Below are 26340 nucleotides of genomic sequence, written 5' to 3' on the forward strand. Positions count from 1 at the left end.
TTTATATTGTACGAAACCTAGACTGATAAAGATCTCTCTTGAAGTTTAGTTTTCTATTGAAAGTCCTCCAAATGTTAAAGCTGTTATGAATTACACTTCTGCAACAGTGTACAATTATTACAAAAACACACCAAAAGACATTGAAAGATGTGGTTAATGTGGTTTTCTGCTCTCTCTCTCTCTCTCTCTCTCTCTCTCTCTCTCTCTCTCTCTCTCTCTATATATATATATATATATATAGATATATATATATGCTGTGTGAGTGTCTGTATGCATGTGTATAAAATATATGTGGTTTGTAGTTATTTTCAATATGGTTATTCATAAAAACACAGTAATTTTGACAAATACAAATATTAGCATTTCCGACATGACTTACCCAGAATATGAAACAGCTTGAGCGTGGATTATTGGGCACGCATACAGATCGGTCAACAACCGTCGAATAGTTTCTCCTATTTGCTAATTTATGTATGTGGGATTGGAGGTAGAAAAGTATTTAAGTGTCGCAAATATTCTGTGATCTCGTTAGTCTATGCTTAGGTAAGTTTCCCATGTATATTGTTCAAACAAATTGAGGATTGTTTTTTTTCCCACCCAACCTGAATATATAAAAGTTTTACATTTCAGCCTGCCAAACAAAATGGGAGCCATGAAGATTGTACTGTGTTTTGCTCTCGTGTTTGTTGTGTTTTCCGCCATTGCTGAAGCTCAGCTTTACACCACTGGTCTGTATGGAGGATACAACACTGGAATGGGCTTAGGCGGCGGGTCAGGCAATTTAGTGGGATCCGTGCTACCTATTCTTCTCATCTGTAAGTAAAACACTTCTTTCTTTCTCTAGTCTAGCTTATTTCAAAATTCAAACCATATCTACCCGCAACGTTATTCTTGACATTTCCTATCTCGTTCTATCGTGCGTGTATCCTATCGTATTGTGTTTTGCGTTTATCAGGTTTCCGTTTTCTATCGTGTTTTGCGTTTATCAGGTCTATCGTGTATCGTGTTTTGCGTGTATCAGGTTTTCCGTTTATCGTGAAAATCGTTTATCATATAGCTTCGGAAACTATCGGGATTGTATATCAAATCTAATGAAAAAGTACGATACTTTTCGAAAGCTTTATTCCTTTTGTTAAAGAAGCTATTTTTAGGAATCGAGGAAATACAGTTTAGTTGAAGGAGAGCATAAATCTGTCAATTTTAAGGCCGAAGAAGAACTATTTGTCTGCTCAACTGGGCACGACTCGGCTGTAATCGTTGGTAGTTTTTTACTTGTACATGTACCAATAGTCGTACGGGTAAATACTGAAAATTATTACCGGATTTGATGATTATTTGCATTTTATCTTACATACTAAACACAAAAACATTTAACCGTTTCAAAATTGTGAATTTTAAAAAAGCCAGGTTTTGTGTATTCTTTTTCATAGTTTATTTACTTTTTGTTATTAAGATATCAATTCAAATACATATGTTCCAATTCCTTATAACTATCAATTATCACTCATAGTGTACAAAAATCTAACGTATGAATATATGTTGTAGTGCAGTGTATTTTTTTTAAAGAGGTCATGATGAAAATAATTGTAATTGTTGAATGACCGGTGAACTTAGAGCTTGATGCAAAATAACCCCCTCCTCGCTACACACAAAATATTACTTGGTTTTATTCCACATTCAAAATAATAGACATTAGAATAAGAGAGCTACTGAAGCATGATATCACTACATTATATTACATTTAGTTAATTCCCTGGTTTAATTTACATAATAAACATTAGGTGACCATATAATTTTAGAATCATTGGCTGGGAAAATTCATATAGATATAAAATAATGAATCAACAACCATATATAGTTTATTAGTTTATGTGATATATGGCATGAACAAATCACTGACTTCACCAGAATGAATTTGGCCTAGTTTCCCATAGTTATTACTGAATGTCATTCTGTTTGTGTTACACTTACTATTCGCCGTCTACTCTCTGTATCCGAACCATCAATAGCTGTCAATTTCCTATCTGGTTATTTTTTTTAATCATTTATCTATTATTCTTATTATTGATAGCATACATAATTAGTCTTCTAACTTCTTTACACGCTATTGCATTACTTCAACACCAATATTTATTAATTTCATCTTTTTATTTTATTTTCATCACCATTCATAACCACTTATATAGCTTCACACCTGGTACGAAAGACTTATAAAGACCTGTCATTAGAACGAGTTAACAAACCGCTTAACTATACTAATTAGTTAACCCATTCTTTGTTCATAACTTCATCTAACGTAATACATGAAGTTATTTAGTTCAGTTCAGTCTTGACGCTTGTTCAGAACAGACGTTGTTTTATTGTCCCATATTGCACTCCATAATTTCAATTTATAAAGATTTTGTTTGTTATCAGGTTTCATAATCTAGATTTAGTGCTAGTTTGCATACTTATTTGATTTATTTTGTTTTCATTTCTATGTACCAGTAAATATTTTGTAGTCTTGAACCGATGATCTGTTCCAGGTCTTCCCGAAAATTTGACAATTTCATCATGACTTTTATTATTGAATATATTTATTGTATCCAATATACTGGATTCTTTTTACAAACTATACATGTAACTGGGTTTTTTTCTTCAGTCCTCCTGCTTGCAATGTTTGCTCCAGTCTTGATTGGAAGTCTTGCCTCCTCGAATGATATGGTGTTTAGTGATAGCGATTAAATGGTAAGAAACAGGAATATTCCTAGAACAATTTGAAACAACAAGAGGCCTGCAGGCCTTATCGATCAATTGAATACTAGTTAAAAGTATCACTAGTTCCTAAGGCTATGAAATCTAGAAACAAAGGCCCATAGGCCACATCGCTCACCTGAATCACATTGGCTCATATTTAAAGATTTTTCCTATATATTCGCATGTGAAACTTTTATCCCTATTGTGGCCCCAACCTACTCCCGGGGGCCATGATTTTTTTCAAAATTGAATCTGGACTATGTCAGGAAGCTTTCACGTGAATGTAAACTTTTCTGGTCCAGTGATTTTTCAGAAGAAGAAGTCGAAAATGTAAAAAGTTTACAGACAGACAGACAGACAGACGGACGGACGGACATACGACGGACAACAGGCGATCAGAAAAGCTCACTTGAGCTTTCAGCTCAGATGAGCTAAAAATTCCTGTTCTGAATATCTAAACTAACTTCTAATATTCAGCAACAGTATAAAAGAAGATATGTTCTTCAAATTTCAATGCCATCAAAAGTACACTGTACATACACTGATGAAAGGCTTTACATGATATCATACGATATGACTAATTTTAACCCATCCTAGAGTTAAAATCCTGGGGTTGCAAAATTCACCATTTTTTGCACATCCTTTTCTGCTTTTCCTGAACATTCACCTAGATTTGATACAGTATCAGTAAACTTAAAGAAGTCCTTCAAATCATTTTGATAATTTTGATCCACCCTGAAACCAAACCCTTACCTCCTAGGATGATAAAATTTACAATTTTTGTAAAGGACTGTCTACTCCTTCTAAATATCCTTTTAGCTTCAATTTAGTATCAAAAGCATCAAAGCAGACATCATTTATATATTTTGGACAATAAACTAAATGTACCAAGTTTAGCTCCACCCTGGAGTCAGAATATCTACCCTGGTAATCATGAAATTTACAATCTGGGTAGAGGCCGTCCTGCTCTACATCACTATGTAATTAATTTTTCTTACAGATGTGAGGTTGTAGAGAGAAAGCTTTTTGAATATTGGTCAATTTTTGGCAGTTTTTGCCCTGCTCCTGAGGTCCCAGGGGTGCAAGAATCCTGAAATTCACAATTAATGCCCCCTTGTCCAAAAATGCTTCATACCAAATTTGAAAGGAATTGGAATGGTAGTTATCAAGAAGTTAAAAATTTCTATTGTTCACACATTTGATAACTGACCATTTTGGCCCCACCCTGATACCACAACCCCTGTCCCTGAGATAATCAAACTTACAATTTTGGTAAAGGAGTACCTGTCCTCTCTAAACATCCATTTAGTTTCAATTTAGTATGAATACCACTGAAGATGTTATTTAAGAAAATAAGTGTTTTATTCATAAACACTATATACCAAGTTTGTCCTCGCCTTGGGGTCAGATTCCCTACCCCGGGGATCATGAAAGTTACAATTTTGGTCGAGACCTTCCTGCTCTACATCCCTATGCATTTAATTGTCCTTACATATGCGCGGTTGTAGAAAGGAAAATTTATTGTAAATTGGTCAATTTTTGACAGTTTTTACCCCGCCCCTAGCATCCAAGGATTGCAGGGTCCTGAAATTTACAATTTATGCCCCCCTTATCCCAACAATGCTTCATATCAAATTTGATGGGAATTGGAATAATCGTTATCAAGAAGTTAAAAATCTTCTATCGTTCACGCATCTAATAACTGGCCATTTTGGTCCCACCTTGATATCAAAACCACTACCCCTGAGATCATCAAATTTATAATTTTGGTAAAGGACTACCTATTCTTTCTAAACATCAATTTATTTTCAATCTAGTATCAATAACACTAAAGATTTTTATTTAAGTGTTTCATACATAAACAATACATAATAAGTTTGACCCCACCCTGGTGCCAGAACCCCTACCCCGTGGATCATGAAAGTTTTTGATAGAGGACTTCCTGCTCTACAACACTATGCATTTAGTTTTTCTTACACATTTTCGGTTGTAGAAAAGATTTTTCAAAATTGGTCAATTTTTGGGCAGTGTTTGCCCGATCCCTAAGGCCCCAGGAGTGTAAGAGTCCTGAAACTTACAATTTCTGTCCCCCTTGTCCCAAAGATGCTTCATACCAAATTTGAAAAGAATTGGAATAGTAGTTATCAAGAAGAATTCAAAAATGTTCAATTGTTAACGCACGACGGACTACGCACGACGACGGACGACAATTAATTGTAATAGGTCACCTGAGTTAATCAGATGTCCTAAGCAAGGAAACTGATACTATTAAGAAATGGAAAATGCTTGTTTCGTTGTTCTTTTTCTCGAAAAGTTGTTTTTAAATAAAATCTTTCAGTTTTAAAAAATATCTTTTACGTATTCAATGTGTATGTCAATTTTTATAAGAAATGAATATACTAATCATTTTTATATTGACAGAATTGATGAACTGGAAAAGGAAAAAGAAATAGGACTAGCCCGCATTTCACAGTGTACAAATTCTCAGAATAAACTGCATTATACAGTTCTGAAATTTTATTCCATATGCAAAAGATATTTTAGACATGTCTGACGTGATTATTAAGCTCAAGTCTTTTACATATTGGAATTTGTAATATTAAATCAGTTTTATACTCACTTTGTATAGTCTGTATACGATAAGAATAGAATGCTTAACACTTGTACAATTCATGTACACATTAGATACATTTTATGATGTAAAAGATATAAATTATAGAAAGTTATTGGGGCCAAATGGATGTGAATGTGCCGCATGTAACACATTAAAATGAGTGGTTTTATAACAACTAAATATTGCAGGAGAACTAATTCGGTAAATGATTTTTAAAAGTTTCCAAAGCAATTCTTCGCAATATCCTGGTTTTTAATGATGATAATTTTGATTGATTTCATAAACTTCCATAAGTGCTTTTGTAATCAGCATAGATGAAAGGTGAAGATAACTCTCAATGCATTGTTTCAATAGATGCGTAGGAACTGGGTCCAATTCACAAGATTTGGGTGCCGAGTTCATAAGGAGTTTTCGAATTTCTCCTGTAGTTGCAGGTGCAAATTTCGTGAGTTGTTCACCATCAAATGGAATATCAGAGCAAAAAGAATCTTTTGCGCCATTGTTCGAGGCAATAGATTCGCAAACTGATAAATGGATATTCCTTATATTCCCATGAAAATAGTTAGTAAAGTTTTCCGATAATTCCTTTCCGTCAGAAGATGAGGGTAAAATGGGATCGGACGTGTTACCCATGAGCCGATTCGTCAGAAAATAAAGCTTCTTAGAGTCTCTGCCACATTCGGTTATTTCGTGTGAATAATATTCCTTTTTTACATTGAGTTATTGATTTGTTGTATGTTCAAAATGACTCCTTATGTATTTGATGGTATACAGTCAAACGTGTTTGTCGTTATGTACGTTCTGTTTTTATTTAGTTTGTTTTAGCATATGCCGTTCCTCTGTAATTCACTGCGAATTATGACTAACGATCGCATTTCTTTCCTGCATTGGTGCGTGGTCATTTATCACATCACAGATACCCTCATTGTAAAGGCCAACCATGTCTTCAATTGGAATATCGCTCTTTATTTTTGATAACTGGGACTCAATGTCCAGGTAAAACTTGTCGTGTTCAATTTCGCGTATTTTGCAAAAGTTAAAAGACTTCCGTCGTTTTTGAGGTTTTGATACTTTGAGGATGGAATGAATGCCTTTATGGTCACAAAACGAAACGCCTTTTTAGTAACATATTCAGGATTGTGCTGTTATCTCTGGTAATAAATACGTCCAGTATATGCCCTCGCACATGAGTAGGATCAGTTATATGCTGTGTTAACCCATTCTCTTGGAGAGAGTTCATGAACATTTGGGAATTTGGGTCCTTAACAATGTCAAGATGGAAATTCATGTCACCTGTGATAATGATGAAACAACATGGTGACTTACATAGTGCGACCATTCATTGAAAAGATTCATAAAGCTGTTGTGATGGTAGCCGATAGACAATACATATTAGAAGTTTCAAGTTCTGTGTAAACACCGTGCATTCTATGTGCTCAAAATGATTGAACGAATTATCTAAATGTAATTGAGAGGAACGAAGATTTTTATTGTAAATGGATGTAAGACCGCACCGTTACGGTTCTTTCTGGGGATGTGGAGTATATCATAATCATCTGGAACGAGTTCTCCTATCGCCCTGCTGTCTGTGCCACTTCCGAGCCATGTTTCAGTCAACACCAAGACATCGATGCCGTTTGATATTATGTGATCATAAAGCGCCAGTGATTTATTTTTCACTGATCGGACATTCAAAGTACATAAATTGATATGTTTTGCAGATTTTGAAGGTTGCCCTAGCTTAACTGAAATAAGGTTTGCATGGTTTACATATTTGCATGATTCCCGATTAACAGGATGATGTATATCTTATCACCATTTTATTCCACAATCACGTTATTTTGGATGTTTTTTCTTTTAATTTATTTGATTTTTCAGATTTTGAAAAAATAAATTTATTTTCATAACGACCGGATGTTCGCACAAACTCTCTACACCATCGTCTGTAGACATACGTACAACGAAACCATTCTTCTCAATTCAGTATATCAGTGTATCATTGTTGTTAACAATGTAGATTATTAATATTTATCTTCTTGTTTTGTGGTGTGTGATAATTGTTTATGCAGTATATGTCTCATGATAAACACATGGGTTGCGTAGAAAATTTTAGGTTTGAATAACAAACATTGTCATGGCCTTTTCAGAGATTTTTATAAATTTAATTTCTGGCTTTGTATCTTTTTAGATCCGATACATTAAGAAAATGGAGTTATATATATATATATATATATATATATATATATATATAACTTCATAGTTATTTCGGATTTCAAACATTTCGGTTGAGTATCACTGAAGAGACATTATTTGTCGAAATGCGCATCTGGTGCAGCAAAATTGGTACCGTATAAGTTTTACATTATGACCCCTGGGTGGAGGCCTCTGCTGGTGGACTGTTAGTCCCCGAGGGTCTCTACAGCCCAGTAGATAAGTACTTCGTTACTAGCTTGAAAATACGGATGTATATTTAATTGCTGTTATAAAATTTAGAAATTCATTTCAAAATTAAGGATTATCTCCCTCATGCATAGCTCTTATCCTTGGACGAATTTGGCTCAACTTTTATGGCACGCTGTTTTTGGCTATATTTAGCTCTAAAATTTCATAGTTATTTCGGATTTCAAACATTTCCGTTGAGTATCACTGAAGAGACATTATTTGTCGAAATGCGCATCTGGTGCATCAAAGTTGGTACCGTATAAGTTTTACATGATAAAGATTTGTCATACAATTTTTGTAGTTACGTCCAGTAACAGGGCTTCTGAAAGTGTCAGTATCCTCGCTATGCTTGCACAGAAGGCACCTTTTGTCAGAACAAGTTCTAAAGCCCCCATTTGGCAGTGGGTTGTCCAGTCTTGCTCTCACTACCATGTCCTTGAGATTTCGAGGCCGTCTGAAGGCTGCCATTGGTGGTTCTTTGAATACTGTTGCCAGTAAATCCTCCTTCATGTCATTTGTCATGCAGATTCCGAATCAGGACTTGGTAATATGTTGGGTTTTTTTATAAGAAATGCACAGCCTGCCAGTGCCACATTAACAGATTGCAAATCCATAAGTGTTGTTAAACAAATCGTTATTCTGTAACACTGTTTGAAGTTTGTCAACACACTTAGAAATTTTGTTCGTGGGAAGCCGTGATTGCATTCTAAAATTCTGAGCGAGTCCAGTTCGTAACCTAAATATGTTATGAGCTTTTTTGGTTTTTGCCACATGTCATGAGTGATATTGGTATCTCATTATCGAAAAAGAGAGAAAGATAAAGGCTTTCATTTGTTGAGCACATTCTACTGGTGACGTGTTGACAATAATGAAGTCATTTAACGTGTAACGAGTTAATGGGTGTTATCAATTACAAAGCTGTAGAAAACCGTTCAAATATATTTTAAAATATTACAAGACTTACTTCAATAAAAATTTAAATATATATCTATATAATATATATTTCTTAACTTCATACCAACAAAGTTGAATTGTAATTGGTGCAAATTAATAATTCAAAATGCTTATTTATTATCATTTTACAACAAATGGCATGGTCCCTACACTATTTTATGAATTGAATTGCAACTGTATCAACAGACACATGTTCAACAAATGACTCGTCTTGTGGTTTACCACAATTTATAGACTGGTTTGCTGAATACAATAAATGACGAATCATTTTATATGCCACTGGTACTTTTGTTTTACAACCAGACCCAATAAGGAATATTGTGAACCATCTAAACATTGAAGGGGCAATATACCCTACCAGTTGAGAATTTGTTTTCTATGTTTTTATCAATGGTATGTGAATTAGCAAAAACCGAATTCAAATTTGCAGACACAATACCTGGATAGATGTCGTGAAAACCTATATGAACACCATTAGAGAAACATTGAAAAGATATTGAACCTTATCTTGATGGTAATCCCTCAACCAGTTAGACCATTTACCTGCCTTGACTGTTGTTCTTTTCTTGTTTGGTAGTACTACCAGTGGTTGTACCTGTAAAGTTAGATGTGTATCCGGTCTGGTAGTTAGATTGCTGGCTTGTGTATCTGCGGTCTGGTAGTTAGGTTGCTGGCTTGTGTATCCGGTCTGGTCTGGTAGTTAGATTGCTGGCCTGTGTATCCGGCCTAGTTGTTAGATTGTTGGCTTGTTTATCCAGTCTGGTAGTTAGATTGCTGGCTTGTGTTTCAGGCCTGGTAGATAGATTGCTGGCTTGTGTATCCGGTCTGGTAGATAGATTGCTGGCTTGTGTATCTGGTCTGCTAGTTAGATTGCTGGCTTGTGTATCCGGCCTGGTAGATAGATTGCTGGCTTGTGTATCCGGCCTGGTAGATAGATTGCTGGCTTGTGTATCCGGTCTGGTAGTTAGATTGTTGGCTTGTGTATCCGGTCTGGTAGTTAGATTGCTGTCTTGTGTATCCAGTCTGGTAGTTAGATTGCTGGCTTGTGTATCTGGTCTGGTAGTTAAATTGCTGGCTTGTGTATCCGGTCTGGTATTTAAATATTTGTAAGACACGATAAGGCTGCTCAATTTTCTTCGTACATTGGGTGAATGGATGTATGCCACCACAATTGTAACTCCTATATTGGAGGAGGCATACTTATCTTGATATACACTGTTTACCTGATTGAAATTGGAAACATGCACCTTTGGGAATAAATTTTGTCAAATCCCAATTGCTTCTTTCTTTTGAGAACTGGTTGTTGGGAGATTATCATGGACATACAACTTCATTATTATGTCCCCCCTTCTACGTCTCCCTCTGATATGTTACTGCACGCAATATTCATTGGTTACTGGCTGTATTGTCATGGAGGGTCGCTGCTATAATTGAAGACAGTTCCTCTTTTATCAATGGCATGGTCCTTTCCGCGTTATAACTTTGAGAAAGTCCGGAGTGAGAGGTTGATATTTTGTGGATATCGTTTCGCTGTATCGCTGAGTCCGGAGTGAAAGGATGAAAAATTGTAAGTACTATTTGGCTGTATCTCCATTATTGTGGGAAGCGCACAGGGACGACTCATTTGTATATTTGGCATTGTGGAAAAACTGAAATCTCAACGATACTTTTACGGATCTACATGTAGTAAATACTATGTAAATGAGTGTATCGCTGAGCATAATGTTGTCTTATAAAGAAAGCAATTAGCAAATGAAAGAATAGCTGTTCTCATAAAGAGAACCCAGAATAAATCAAAATAATAATGATCTCTTAAAGAGAGCTCAAAATAAATACAGCCTTGTGAAAAGTACCCAAAATAAAGAGAATAAAATAAATAAAAATAGCATCCTAACGCGACCCCCCTCCCCAGTCACGTAAAGAGAACTCAAAATAAATACATTTTTCTAAAGAGAAAAACAGAAGAAAGCTTCTTAAGAGAGTCCAAGCATAGAAAGAGTTTCCAAACTAAATATAGTATCTTCAAGATAGCCCAAAATAAATTTGGCCTCGATAGGAGAGGGAAAATAAATACAGCCTCGTAAACAGCGCCCAAAATGAATATGGAGAAATCTGCAACTTAACACACTACGAATTTTATTCTCCTGAATATGTAATTCCAATGATGAGCAATACATTGTATAGCTATAAAATCCAAATAGATAACGGTGTATTTATAAACTAGTGCAAATCTGTAATAGTTGACTTTCATTTATTGCATTGAACTAAAGTATTTCAAGACTTGTGCGTAAAAAGCATAAAGAAATACACGGTAGTGTAAATATTTTTTCTTCTAAAAACAAGTTTCTATTTTCAATTCCCATATAAATCAGTTTGGAGCATACATTTTCCATTTGACTTTAATTAATTTTTTAAACCAGGTTTATATTGTACGAAACCTAGACTGATAAAGATCTCTCTTGAAGTTTAGTTTTCTATTGAAAGTCCTCCAAATGTTAAAGCTGTTATGAATTACACTTCTGCAACAGTGTACAATTATTACAAAAACACACCAAAAGACATTGAAAGATGTGGTTAATGTGGTTTTCTGCTCTCTCTCTCTCTCTCTCTCTCTCTCTCTCTATATATATATATATATATATATAGATATATATATACTGTGTGAGTGTCTGTATGCATGTGTATAAAATATATGTGGTTTGTAGTTATTTTCAATATGGTTATTCATAAAAACACAGTAATTTTGACAAATACAAATATTAGCATTTTCGACATGACTTACCCAGAATATGAAACAACTTGAGTGTGGATTATTGGGCACGCATACAGATCGGTCAACAACCGTCGAATAGTTTCTCCTATTTGCTAATTTATGTATGTGGGATTGGAGGTAGAAAAGTATTTAAGTGTCGCAAATATTCTGTGATCTCGTTAGTCTATGCTTAGGTAAGTTTCCCATGTATATTGTTCAAACAAATTGAGGATTGTTTTTTTTTCCCACCCAACCTGAATATATAAAAGTTTTACATTTCAGCCTGCCAAACAAAATGGGAGCCATGAAGATTGTACTGTGTTTTGCTCTCGTGTTTGTTGTGTTTTCCGCCATTGCTGAAGCTCAGCTTTACACCACTGGTCTGTATGGAGGATACAACACTGGAATGGGCTTAGGCGGCGGGTCAGGCAATTTAGTGGGATCCGTGCTACCTATTCTTCTCATCTGTAAGTAAAACACTTCTTTCTTTCTCTAGTCTAGCTTATTTCAAAATTCAAACCATATCTACCCGCAACGTTATTCTTGACATTTCCTATCTCGTTCTATCGTGCGTGTATCCTATCGTATCGTGCGTGTATCCTATCGTATTGTGTTTTGCGTTTATCAGGTTTCCGTTTTCTATCGTGTTTTGCGTTTATCAGGTCTATCGTGTATCGTGTTTTGCGTGTATCAGGTTTTCCGTTTATCGTGAAAATCGTTTATCATATAGCTTCGGAAACTATCGGGATTGTATATCAAATCTAATGAAAAAGTACGATACTTTTCGAAAGCTTTATTCCTTTTGTTAAAGAAGCTATTTTTAGGAATCGAGGAAATACAGTTTAGTTGAAGGAGAGCATAAATCTGTCAATTTTAAGGCCGAAGAAGAACTATTTGTCTGCTCAACTGGGCACGACTCGACTGTAATCGTTGGTAGTTTTTTACTTGTACATGTACCAATAGTCGTACGGGTAGATACTGAAAATTATTACCGGTTTTGATGATTATTTGCATTTTATCTTACATACTAAACACAAAAACATTTAACCGTTTCAAAATTGTGAATTTTAAAAAAGCCAGGTTTTGTGTATTCTTTTTCATAGTTTATTTACTTTTTGTTATTAAGATATCAATTCAAATACATATGTTCCAATTCCTTATAACTATCAATTATCACTCATAGTGTACAAAAATCTAACGTATGAAGATATGTTGTAGTACAGTGGATTTTTTTTAAAGAGGTCATGATGAAAATAATTGTAATTGTTGAATGACCGGTGAACTTAGAGCTTGATGCAAAATAACCCCCTCCTCGCTACACACAAAATATTACTTGGTTTTATTCCACATTCAAAATAATAGACATTAGAATAAGAGAGCTACTGAAGCATGATATCACTACATTATATTACATTTAGTTAATTCCCTGGTTTAATTTACATAATAAACATTAGGTGACCATATAATTTTAGAATCATTGGCTGGGAAAATTCATATAGATATAAAATAATGAATCAACAACCATATATAGTTTATTAGTTTATGTGATATATGGCATGAACAAATCACTGACTTCACCAGAATGAATTTGGCCTAGTTTCCCATAGTTATTACTGAATGTCATTCTGTTTGTGTTACACTTACTATTCGCCGTCTACTCTCTGTATCCGAACCATCAATAGCTGTCAATTTCCTATCTGGTTATTTGTTTTAATCATTTATCTATTATTCTTATTATTGATAGCATACATAATTAGTCTTCTAACTTCTTTACACGCTATTGCATTACTTCAACACCAATATTTATTAATTTCATCTTTTTATTTTATTTTCATCACCATTCATAACCACTTATATAGCTTCACACCTGGTACGAAAGACTTATAAAGACCTGTCATTAGAACGAGTTAACAAACCGCTTAACTATACTAATTAGTTAACCCATTCTTTGTTCATAACTTCATCTAACGTAATACATGAAGTTATTTAGTTCAGTTCAGTCTTGACGCTTGTTCAGAACAGACGTTGTTTTATTGTCCCATATTGCACTCCATAATTTCAATTTATAAAGATTTTGTTTGTTATCAGGTTTCATAATCTAGATTTAGTGCTAGTTTGCATACTTATTTGATTTATTTTGTTTTCATTTCTATGTACCAGTAAATATTTAGTCTTGAACCGATGACCTGTTCCAGGTCTTCCCGATAATATGACAATTTCATCATGACTTTTATTATTGAATATATTTATTGTATCCAATATACTGGATTCTTTTTACAAACTATACATGTAACTGGGTTTTTTTTTCAGTCCTCATGCTCGCAATTTTTGCTCCACTCTTGACTGGAAGTCTTGTCTCCGCGAATGATATGGTGTTCAGTGGTAGCGATTAAATGGTAAGAAACAGGAATATTCCTAGAACAATTTGAAACAACAAGAGGCCCGTCGGCCTTATCGATCACTTGAATAGTAGTTAAAAGTATCACTAGTTCCCAAGGCTATGAAATCTAGAATCAAGAGGCCCATAGGCCAAATCGCTCACCTGAATCATAGTTTGGCTCATATTTAAAGATTTTTCCTATATATTTGCATGTGAAACTTTGATCCCTATTGTGGCCCCAACCTACTCCCGGGGGCCATGAATTTTTTTCAAAATTGAATCTGGACTATGTCAGGAAGCTTTCACGTGAATGTAAACTTTTCTGGCCCAGTGATTTTTCAGAAGATTTTTAAGTCGAAAATGTAAAAAGTTTACAGACAGACGGACGGACATACGACGGACAACAGGCGATCAGAAAAGCTCACTTGAGCTTTCAGCTCAGATGAGCTAAAAATTCCTGTTCTGAATATCTAAACTAACTTCTAATATTCAGCAACAGTATAAAAGAAGATATGTTCTTCAAATTTCAATGCCATCAAAAGTACACTGTACATACACTGATGAAAAGCTTTACATGATATCATACGATATGACTAATTTTGACCCATCCTAGAGTCAAAATCCTGGGGTTGCAAAATTCACCATTTTCTGCTTTTTTTGAACATTCACCTAGATTTGATACAGTATCAGTAAACTTAAAGAAGTCCTTCAAATCATTATGATAATTTTGATCCACCCTGGATCCACCCTGGAACCAAACCCTTACCTCCTTGGATGATAAAAATTACAATTTTGGTAAAGGACTACCTACTCCTTCTAAATATCTTTTTAGCTTCAATTTAGTATCAAAAGCATTAAAGCAGACATCATTTATATATTTTGGACAATAAACTAAATGTACCAAGTTTAGCTCCACCCTGGAGTCAGAATGTTTACCCTGGTAATCATGAAATTTACAATTTGGGTAGAGGCCGTCCCGCTCTACATCACTATGTAATTAATTTTTTTTTTTTTTTTTTTTTTACAGATGTGAGGTTGTAGAGAGAAAGCTTTTTGAATATTGATCAATATTTGGCAGTTTTTGTCCCGCTCCTGAGGTCCCAGGGGTGCAAGAATCCTGAAATTCAAAATTTATGCCCCCTTGTCCAAAGATGCTTCATACCAAATTTGAAAGGAATTGGAATGGTAGTTATCAAGAAGTTAAAAATTTCTATTGTTCACACATTTGATAACTGACCATTTTGGCCCCACCCTGATACCACAACCCCTATCCCTGAGATAATCAAACTTACAATTTTGGTAAAGGAGTACCTGTTTTCTCTAAATATCCATTTAGTTTCAATTTAGTATGAATACCACTGAAGATGTTATTTAAGAAAATAAGTGTTTTACACATAAACACTATATACCAAGTTTGTCCTCGCCTTGGGGGTCAGATTCCCTACCCCGGGGATCATGAAAGTTACAATTTTGGTCGAGGCGCTCCTGCTCTACAGCTCTATGCATTTAATTGTCCTTACATATGCGCGGTTGTAGAAAGGAAAATTTATTGTAAATTGGTCAATTTTTGACAGTTTTTACCCCGCCCCTAACAGGGTCCTGAAATTTACAATTTATGTCCCCCTTATCCCAAAAATGCTCCATACCAAATTTGATGGGAATGGGAATAATCGTTATCAAGAAGAAGTTAAAAATCTTCTATCGTTCACACATCTAATAACTGGCCATTTTGGTCCCACCTTGATATCAAAACCACTACCCCTGAGATCATCAAATTTACAATTTTAGTAAAGGACTACCTACTCTTTCTAAACATCCATTTATTTTCAATTTAGTATCAATAACACTAAAGATTTTATTTCAGTGTTTTATACATAAACAATACATAATAAGTTTGACCCCACCCTGGTGCCAGAACCCCTACCCCGTGGACCATGAAAGTTTTTGGTAGAGGACTTCCTGCTCTACAACACTATGCATTTAGTTTTTCTTACACATTTTCGGTTGTAGAAAAGATTTTTCAAAATTGGTCAATTTTTGGGCAGTGTTTGCCCGATCCCTAAGGCCCCAGGAGTGTAAGAGTCTTGAAACTTACAATTTCTGTCCCCCTTGTCCCAAATATGCTTCATACCAAATTTGAAAAGAATTGGAATAGTAGTTATGAAGAAGAATTCAAAAATGTTCAATTGTTAACCCACGACGGACTAATTACGACGACGGACGACAATTAATTGCAATAGGTCACCTGAGTTAATCAGATGCCCTAAGCAAGGAAACTGATACTATTAAGAAATGGAAAATGCTTGTTTCGTTGTTCTTTTTCTCGAAAAGGTTTTTTTTTTTAAAATAAATTCTTTCAGTTTTAAAAATTATCTTTTACGTATTCAATGTGTATATCAATTTTTATAAGAAATGAATATACTAATCATTTTTATATTGACAGAATTGATGAACTGGAAAAGGGAAAACAAATAGGACTAGCCCGCATTTCACAGTGTACAAATTCTCAGAATAAACTGCATTATACAGTTCTGAAATTTTATTCCATGTGCAAAAGATATTTTAGGCATGTCTGACGTGATTATGAAGCTCAAGTCTTTTACATACTGGAATGTGTGATATTAAATCAGTTTTATACTCACTTTGTATAGTCTGTATACGATAAGAATAGAATACAATTCATGTACACAGTAGATACGTTTTACGATGTAAAAGATATAAATTATAGAAAGTTATTGGGGCCAATTGGATGTGAATGTGCGTCATGCAACACATTAAAAATGAGTGTTTTATAACAACTAAATATTGTAGGAGAACTAATTTGGTAAATGATTTTTAAAAGTTTCCAAAGCAATTCTTCGTATTATCCTGGTTTTTAATGATGATAATTTTGATTGATTTAATAAACTTCCTTTTGTAATCAGCATAGATGAAAGGTGAAGATAACTCTCAATGCATTGCTTCAATAGATGCGCAGGAACTGGGTCCAATTCACAAGATTTGGGTGCTGAGTTCATAAGGCGTTTTCGAATTTCTCCTGTAGTTGCAGGTGCAAATTTCGTGAGATGTTCACCATGAAATGGAATATCAGAGCAAAAAGAATCTTTTGCGCCATTGTTCGAGGCAATAGATTCGCAAACTGATAAATGGATATTGCTTATATTCCCATGAAAATATTTAGCAAAGTTTTCCGATAATTCCTTTCCGTCAGAAGATGAAGGTAAAATGGGTTCGGACGTGTTACCCATGAGCCGATTCGTCGGAAAATAGAGCTTCTTAAAGTCTCAGCCACATTCGGTTATTTCGTGTGAATGATATTCCTTTTTTACATTGAGTTATTGATTTGTTGTATGTTCAAAATGACTCCTTATGTATTTGATGGTATACAGTCAAACGTGTTTGTCGTCATGTACGTTCTGTTTTTGCTTAGTTTGTTTTAGCACATGACGTTCCTCTGTAATTCACTGCGAATTATGACTAACGATCGCATTTTTTTCTTGCATTGGTGCGTGGTCATTTATCACATCACAGATACCCTCATTGTAAAGGCCAACCATGTCTTCGATTGGAATATCGCTCTTTATTTTTGATAACTGGGACTCAATGTCCAGGTAAAACTTGTCGTGTTCAATTTCGCGTAATTTGCGAAAGGAAAAAGACTTCCGTCGTTTTTGAGGTTTTGATACTTTGAGGATGGAATGAATGCCTTTATGGTCACAAAACGAAACGCCTTTTTAGTAACATATTCAGGATTGTGCTGTTATCTCTGGTAATAAATACGTCCAGTATATGTCCGCGCACATGAGTAGGATCAGTTATATGCTGTGTTAACCCATTCTCTTGGAGAGAGTTCATGAACATTTGGGAATTTGGGTCCTTAACAATGTCAAGATGGAAATTCATGTCACCTGTGATAATGATGAAACAACATGGTGACTTACATAGTGCGACCATTCATTGAAAAGATTCAGAAAGCTGTTGTGATGGTGGCCGATAGACAATACATATTAGAAGTTTCAAGTTATGTGTAAACACCGTGCATTCTGTGCTCAAAATGATGGAACGAGTTATCGAACTGTAATTGAGTGGAACGAAGATTTTTATTGTAAATGATTTTTCCGTGATTATTATTATATTGATTGTACATATATGTTAAGTAAGCTTTTTCTTCTAAATCATGCAAAACGGTTACAATGTGTTACTGATGTACGATATTTTTATCAGAACTGCATAAAGTTTTAAAATATGACTTATACCCTACAGTGGATAGAAAACTCGAATGCGTACGTTTATCTGTCGAGGCAACCGGTACAGGTAAATCAGAAACACTGAGGTGAAGTGAAGCGTAGCAAAACTCGTCCCCTGAGTTGTCTGTGCGACAAGATGTGCCCCAAGAATTCGGTAGCTGCATTTATCTCATACACTTTTAGGTCTGTTACCAACAATACGTAGGTGAAACTGGGGACTTACATAGAAAGATCAATAACCACCGGTCTACCATGAAAACCAAAAGAGTCAAAGAACCCGTTGCCGACCATTTCAAATGTATAGATTACATGTAATCTAGGGTTATATTTTATTAACTACACCAATATGAAATATAAGTATTGACATAAAAGGGAAATATGATTTTTCATTAGTCTGTCATAATCTGACTTTGATGTACATGTATACCCCCTACCCACATGTTTCAGAACAAAACAAAAACCTGTCCCTTTCCACCTTAGTAAATTTGACTTTATCCAGCGTAGGACTGATTAGTTCAGTTCAGCCTTGACGTTCGATCAGAACAGACTTCTCTATTGCTACATATTATACTCGGTAATTCTAATATGTAGACGTTTTGTTTGATATCAACTTTTGTAGTTTTATTGTAGTGCTAGTTCTTTTTCTATTTATTTCTTTTTCTATGCAAATATTCAATCGTTTTGAGGAAGGGACGGGTCGAAAATTTGACAATTGCAGTTGTTCGTGTTGTTGGTCATCTTTAGTGCTTTTTATATCCGTATTAATTTGACCTCGCTTCTCCTATTAGATCCAAAACTTTGGATTTTGAATGTTGTAGGAATTTTCCACTCATATGGAGACTTCAGTATTACCGGTGAAGTGTTGCAAAATTTAGACCTATGTTTGGCGCTTACGGCCTTTGAGTTGTGTAAATTCTTAAAAGCTATCCATCATAATCTGTCCCCTCTATAATGACTTTGTTTATATTGCTACAGTTTGTACATATGTATATATTGTGCACACATCATATTGTATATTTGTATGATACGTATATGCATTTTCTCAATTTTCTCAATACTTTTGTATTATTGGTAAGGAGAATAAAGAATTGATTGTGATGTCTTTTGGTTTTTTTCTTCATAATTTAGATTCTTTGTTTTGTATATGTAAAATGACTAATAAAAAATATGATACGCTAAAAAATAATGAACTTGTGAAAACGCTGGATCAGCCAATGTGTTACATATTTTTAGCCGCTGTAATTGAATTTCTTTAACGTTTATTTATTTTTCTTTAAAAATATATTAAGCTTAATAATAGACTGAATAAAACAAGGGGAACATGATATTTTATCATTACATGAATAGTTTGATCCTCAAAAATGCATAAGTCTCTGCTGGTTAAGGAAATTGCTATACTCCGATTCCTTACTTTTTATGTTATAGGAACATCTGTGCCCAAAATCATGAATTCTGAAAGCCTTCATGTAGCATCAATTGGCTTATGGCTAGCATAAAGCGTATATGACAATATACAAGAATATCAATGTATTTTCATTCAAAACTTTATATTCCATTATCTTAAGTCAATGTTAAATGTACGACTGTCTATTTTCGGGTTTTTTTCCCCTTGTCCTGGGCAATATATTTTTGCATTTTGTAAATTTACTGGTAAAATGTATCTATATATCTATCTAGAAATTACTCACTTGTTTATTAATAAGTTTTATTCATAATTGATTCTGTCCGACGAAGTGTGCCCTCTAAACATAATTAATCATCGTTCCTAACGTCTACCATCTACTTCTTCCTTCTCGTCTGTCTACACATCAAATATAAACAACAAGTCATCAGGTATGTTGCACTTTGCCAACAGCATGACATTAGTTATGTTTGAACGGAGAAGTAATTAATTTTATGCCTTGAGGGGTGGGTAAAATGTGGATTATAAGCAATTAAAAGATCCAATTGACTATCACAACACACATTGTACTTATACAGACGTGCAATGACCATTAGGAAATATACATTCGAGTATGTTCATAGGATAAATGAGAGTTATTATATGGATAACTGTATGGCGTGCTTGTTTATAAATATCGCCATTTAACAGACTAAGCCAAAAATATTGAATGCCCATTATTGTTTCACATATATTGAAATTGTACCCCTAAATGATTATTTTACTGAGATGAATTAAAAGTTATACACAGTGAATTCAGCTCTTTTTCATTATATTCAATATATTTCATTCCAAAATGTGTAAAAAGCTGATTTGTATACTTATTTATGACTCTCTCTCTCTCTCTCTCTCTCTCTCTCTCTCTCTTTCTCTATCTATATATAGATATATATACATGTATATATATCCAACGATGACTAAGTGTACATGATCCACATTTAATTAATTAATATAGATCTATATCAAAAATAAAATATAAATTATAATTTTAAAATTTAAATTTTGAAATATAAATTATGATTTTTTAAAAATTAATTAAATGTGGATGATGTGTATTTAGTCATCATTGGATATATGTTTTCTACTTGTTACCTATACCATAGACTTTTTCTTCACGTTTCATATATATATAATGAATAAATTTAATAAACACGTCATTTCCAAATAAACATACCCCTCATATCTGCTTCATATTATTATATTATTGAACATAGTTGGTGACGGCAAGCTAACAGCTGACCTTCATGAAAGGCGAATATAACGAACAGTGATCAATTTCATAACTCCTATAAGGAATACAAAATAGAGAGTTGGGCAAACATGGACCTCTGAATATACCAGAGGTGGGATCAGGTGTCTAGGAGGAGTAAGCATCTCCTGTCGACCGGTCACATCCGCCGTGAGCCTTGTATCTTGATCAGGTAAACGGATGATAGGTTGTATTGGTAAACTAGATCGTTATAACGACCCTAGAGTTTGCGAAATGCGGACTTTCAACGAGACTGTTGAAACCTCTGCACCAGCAACTTGTTTGTCAGTAGCCTGCCTCCATTTATGAAATATGGAATATATTCAGCTATGTAGCAATATTCCATTATCACCTGCATGTGGTGATAATGTCTCTTATCTGATCTGATTCGATACTCAAGAACATGTTCAATTTAAAAAAAAAATAAAGGCAGGCTACTGAACCAATAATTTAATGTTACCGGGTTTTCAATACTTTCGTTTAAAGAAAGCATTTCGGAAATTGTATGGTTATGATAGCCCCCGTCGTGAACCCTATATCAACTCAATCATCTATCGGGGAGAAACATTGAAGATCCGTGGAATGTAAACCTTATATATCAATTATATCATCTATCGGGGAGAAACAATGAAGATTTGTGGAATTGATTAAGGAAATGGAACCAAACATGTAAATCCTCCTTCATGTCATTTGTCATGCAGATTCCGAACTTTTCTTTATAAGAAATGCACAGCCTGCCAATGCCACATTAACAGACTGCAAATGCATAAATGTTAAATTGTTATTCTGCAACGCTGTTTGAAGGTTGTTAACACACTTAAAAAATTTGTTCGTGGGAAGCCGTGATTTGCATTCTAAAATTCTGAGCGAGTCCAGTTCGTAACCTAAATATGTTATGAGCTGTTTTGGTTTTTGCCACATGTGTTGAGTGATATAGAATTATCATTATCCAAAAAGAGAGAAATATAAAGGCTTTCATTTGTTGAGCACATTCTACTGGTGACAATAATGAAATGATTTAACATGTAAGACATGCGTGGAATACCGCGTTAATTGGTGTTATCAATTACAAAGTTGTAGAAAACCGTTCAAATATAATAATATTACAAGACTTACTTCGATCAAAATGTAAATATGTATCTATATAATATATATTTCTTAACTTCATACCAACACAGTTGAATTGTAATTGGTGCAAATTAATAATTCAAAATGCTTATTTAACATCAGTTTTACAACATATGACACGGTTCCTACACTATTCTGTGAATTGAAGTGTATCAACAGAAACATGTTCAACAAATGACTCGTCTTCTAGTTTATGACAATTTATCGACTGATTTGCTGAATACAGTAAATGACGAATCATTTTATATTTCACTGGTACTTTTGTTGTTAGAACCACACCCAATGAGGAATATTGTAAATCATCTAAACATTGAAGGGCCCATATACCCTGCCAGTTGAGAATTTTTTCTGTTTTCATCAATGATATGGGAATTAGCAAAAACCGATTTCAAATGTCCAGACCCAATACCTGGACAGATGTTATGAAAACCTATATCAATACCATTAGAGAAACATTGAAAAGATGTTGAACCTTATCTTGATGGTAATCTTTTAGCCAGTCAGACGATCTACCTGCCTTGACTGTTGTTCTTTCCTTGTCTGGTAGTATTACCAGTGGTTGCATGTGTAAAGTTAGATTGCTGGTTTGTGTATCCGGTCTGGTAGTTAGATTGCTGGCTTGTGAATCCGGTCTGGTAGTTAGATTGCTGGCTTGTGAATCCGGTCTGATAGTTAGATTGCTGGCTTGTGTATTCGGTCTGGTAGTTAGACTTCCCGTTTAATCGCACTGAATCGAAAGGTAAGTTCTGATTGGTCAATGTAATAAACATTTATAAGTTTATAATGTCATTGTTATTGGTTCTGAAATAATGATAAGAATATTTGAACTATAAAAACAAACAAGGCTCATGTACTTAACCACTAGTCTCTAACACCATCATGAAGTAATAATCCTGAGAATTATTTTTTCTACATAAGTATTTATGGATTAGATAACAGGTGTCAATTCAGACTTTAATTTTATTATTGACCAATCAGAACTTACCTTTCGATTCAGTGCGATTAAACGGGAAGGAAGACAGTCTAGCGAAATTCTTAGGCACTTGGAGGTGTAAAACATCTTTTTCTTCAAATAAACGGCATTGGAGCAGAACGAAACCGTACAGATATTGAAAGTAAGGTATATGTGAAAGATTCATCGCGTCAGGTCGTTTGAGAAGCGCTCACAATAACCCAAATCCGAATTTGCCTCAAAAAGAGTGTCCCACCCTTCCTTTTTTATACATGCACATACCATATATTTACATTAACTTCCAGTGCCTGTGATTAAATCTAATCTGTTCATGAAATAGCTAATAGATGTTTTCAAACCCCAGGATACATATGACGTCACACATAATGGCGCGTAAAATAGCAAAAGTAAATATGTGTATCGCAATATTTGAATTTCATCGGGGTTTCAACAGTCTCGATTGAAGTAAGCATTTCGCAAATTCTATGGTCGTTACAACGATCTAGTTCGTCAATACAACCTGTCATTGGGTCAAATGCTGTCTGATGTGTTTCATACCGATTGTTAAGCCGTTCTTGGCACACTGATTTTGACTGCGGATAACTCCGTTTACCTGATCAGGATATAAGGCTCACGGCAGGTGTGACCGGTCAACAGGGGATGCTTACTCCTCCTAAGCACCTGATCCCACCTCTGGTGTGTCCAGGGGTCCGTGTTTGCCCAACTATCTATTTTGTATTCCTTATAGGAGTTATGAGATTGATCACTGTTCGTATCTTCACCTTGCTTTCAAACTTGAAAACTACGGAAAATATTTCATTTAAAGTAGTTTTAGGCAAGAAAACAATGAGTTTTGCTGAAAAAATGAAAAGGTTTAGAAACATGCGTTGTGTCCTTTAAAGAGAGCTCAAAATAAATACAGCCTCGTTAAATGTATCTAATATAAAGAGAGAACAAAATAAACGAGCTATAACTGTGTTGGAATGCCAACACAAATGTCTCCGAACACCTCCCTATGTCAGAAATGGTTTTTGATGCCAGATATGCACTCAGGATCCTCAAAGAACTCTAGAAACTAAATTTGGTTGAAATCCGACGGACTTGATTTTTGGCCGCCATTTTCTTCAATGGCGGCCATTTTGAAACATTTGAAAAATGATTGGAAGGAAATACTGATGCTAGAAATGAATTGTGGACCCTCAATTTACCCCAGAACCCAAATGTTGTACAGATTTTAACACTTTCAAATATTTCGGTATATGGCGGCCATTTTGAAAATGGCGGCTGAAAAAAAAATTTTGATGGTGGAAATGGACTCGGGGTCACTAAATTACCCTAGAAATAGAATTTGGTTGAAATCCGACAACCTTGAGTTTTTGACGTTTTTTGGTCGCCATCTTGAAACGGCGGCCATTTTGAAAATTTGAAAAGTTGATTGCACCTTTCCTAATGACCCTTTATCAGCTCACAAAGTTTGAAGTTGATTAGTCGAAGCATGTTCATAAAATCGGTCGGACAAATTTCTCACTAAAGAAGAGGAAAAATAAGAAAAGAATAAGAATAAGAACTAGATGCGATCTCGTTGCGAGCAACGAGTGGGTCTTCCGTCCAATTTTAGATGTGATGAGATAAGAATTTGACTGAGATTTTCGTTCATAAATAATGATACAAATATATTGTCTAAACGTACAATTTAGCTTCAGTAATGTTTTACAAATATTTTAAATCATTTAAGTGTTATAAATTAAAGACTCTCTGCCCCTCTCGGCCACTAATTAAAGAGGTCAGCCTTTTTTTGAGAAAAAAGTTAATAATGTTACTTACTGCGATACAAATTCGACTGATCAGGCGAGTCATGTCGCCCGGAGTCCTATTTTTTTATATATCATTCTAGATATATCTCGCAAAACTGAACAAATTTTGCTCTACATGTCCTATCAAAATTTTCTTGAGAAAAAAGTTATTGATTGCGACATTTATCATATTGTTAAGGTGAGTCATAAGGCCCGTGGGCCTTTTTCTTGATGACTCATTAAAAGTTTCTTGACTAAAATGTTATAGATTGCAACAATAACCCAACTGTTCAGGTGAGCCATGAGACCCGCAGGCCTATTTCTTAACATCGTTAGTTAATGCTTGCGAAACTGAACAACTTTTGTTCTACATGTCTTGTCAAAAGTTTGTCGAGAAAAAAGTTATTAATGTTATTAATTGCGATACAAATTCCACTGTTCAGGCGAGCCATGACGCACGGAGGCTTTTCTTTTTATATCATTAGATAGAACTTGCAAAACTGAACAACTTTTATTCTACATGTTTTATCAAAGTTTCGTGAGGAAAAAGTTAATCATTGTAACAGAAATTCAATGGTTCAGGCGAGCCATGAGGCCCATTGGCCCATTTCTAGATACGGCACGAAAGACCTCAATAAACTGTACAACTTTTGTTATATATCTCTAAACAAAATATTTACGAGTATAAAGTTATGCGACATTTATCAGACTGTTAAGGCGAGTCATAAGGCCCGTGGACCTTTTTCTTGATATCGTTTGAAAGATCTTGCAAAACTGAACAACTTTTGTTCCACATGTCTTATCAAAAGATTCTCGAGAAAAAAGTTAGTAATTGTGACGCTAACAAACTGTTCAGTCGAGCCATGAGGTCCATTGGCCTTTTCCATGATGTTGTTGGAAAGATCTTGCAAAACTGAACAACTTTTGTTCTAGATGTCTTATTAAAAGTTTCTTGACAAAAATGTTATAGATTGCAACAATAACCCAACTGTTCAGGTGAGCCATGATACCCGCAGGCCTATTTCTTAACATCGTTAGTTAACGCTTGCGAAACTGAACAACTTTTGTTCTACATGTCTTATCAAAAGTTTCTCCAGAAAAAAGTTATTGATTGTGACACTAATCAAACTCTTCAGGCGAGCTATGAGGCCCGTTGGCCTTTTTCATAATGTTGTTGGAAAGATCTTGCAAAACTGAACAACTTTTGTTCTAGATGTCTTATTAAAAGTTTCTTGACAAAAATGTTATAGATTGCAACAATAACCCAACTGTTCAGGTGAGCCATGATACCCGCAGGCCTATTTCTTAACATCGTTAGTTAACGCTTGCGAAACTGAACAACTTTTGTTCTACATGTCTTATCAAAAGTTTCTCCAGAAAAAAGTTATTGATTGTGACACTAATCAAACTCTTCAGGCGAGCTATGAGGCCCGTTGGCCTTTTTCATAATGTTGTTCGAAAGATCTTGCAAATCTGAACAACTTTTGTTATAGATGTCTTATTAAAAGTTTCTTGACAAAAATGTTATAGATTGCAACAATAACCCAACTGTTCAGGTGAGCCATGAGACCCGGAGGCCTATTTCTTAACATCGCTAGTTAACGCTTGCGAAACTGAACAACTTTTGTTCTACATGTCTTGTCAAAAGTTTC

At 34.7% G+C, this 26340-nt stretch overlaps 2 long non-coding RNA genes across 2 annotated transcripts; both read left to right on the forward strand.

Annotated features, from left to right (window-relative positions):
• Positions 1-482: 482 nt before the first annotated feature.
• On the forward strand, positions 483-5353 carry LOC130055180 (uncharacterized). The gene is made up of 4 exons (XR_008803465.1): positions 483-543; positions 631-815; positions 2642-2727; positions 5158-5353. It is a non-coding gene; the product is annotated as an uncharacterized LOC130055180 (long non-coding RNA).
• Positions 5354-11631: 6278 nt separating this feature from the next.
• Positions 11632-16407, forward strand: LOC125650957 (uncharacterized). Its single transcript, XR_007361194.2, has 4 exons — positions 11632-11692; positions 11781-11965; positions 13809-13894; positions 16322-16407. It is a non-coding gene; the product is annotated as an uncharacterized LOC125650957 (long non-coding RNA).
• The last annotated feature ends 9933 nt before the right edge of the window (positions 16408-26340 follow it).

Source organism: Ostrea edulis, chromosome 5 (genome assembly GCF_947568905.1).
Source record: "Ostrea edulis chromosome 5, xbOstEdul1.1, whole genome shotgun sequence".
NCBI lineage: Eukaryota > Metazoa > Mollusca > Bivalvia > Ostreida > Ostreidae > Ostrea > Ostrea edulis.